Here is a 762-nt window from a genome sequence, read left to right on the forward strand (position 1 = left end):
GGGGTGCCTTGCAGCAGAGGGGATTTGATAGCTGCTTTCAACTACCTGAAAGGGGGGTTCCAAAGAGGATGGATCTAGACTGTTCTCAGTGGTGGCAGATGACAGAACAAGGAGTAATGGTCTCAAGTTGCAGTGGGGGAGGTCTAGGTTGGATATTAGGAAAAACTTTTTCACTAGGAGGGTGGTGAAGCACTGGAATGGGTTACCTAGGGAGGTGGTGGAATCTCCTTCCTTAGAGGTTTTTAAGGTCCGGCTTGACAAAGCCCTGGCTGGGATATTTAGTTGGGGATTGATCCTGCTCTGAGCAGGGGGTTGGACTAGATGACCTCCTGAGGTCCCTTCCAACCCTGATATTCTATGATTCTATGCCCCAAGCTCTATGTTTCTCTGTGAATCACACCCTACCCCAGCCCTGCTCCTCCTCCCTCAGCTATGGAGAGCAGCACACAGCGTCCTCATGCTCTTCATACACTAGTTGTGCTCAGGCAGGCCCTGGTGGGTCTCCCAGCCCCCTTCACGGCCCATGCTAAGGGCACTGGGCACTGAGTGTGGGCAAAGCCAGAAAGCTCCAAGGCTCCATCTGCCAGGTATCCCAGTGGAAGCAGGGCAGCGTGGGGCTGAGTCCTGGAGCTCTGCAGAAGGCTCCCACCATTTGTTCTTTGCCGAGTGCCAATGTCCTAATTACGGTCAATAGCCCCTGCCTGTGACAGTAACCATTACGCCCCGTCGGAGCGCTGAGCCTTGGGGAACCATCACGCCCCG

This window comes from Terrapene carolina, unplaced genomic scaffold (genome assembly GCF_002925995.2).
Source record: "Terrapene carolina triunguis isolate 2854851 unplaced genomic scaffold, T_m_triunguis-2.0 Scaffold926, whole genome shotgun sequence".
Classification (NCBI taxonomy): Eukaryota; Metazoa; Chordata; order Testudines; family Emydidae; genus Terrapene; species Terrapene triunguis.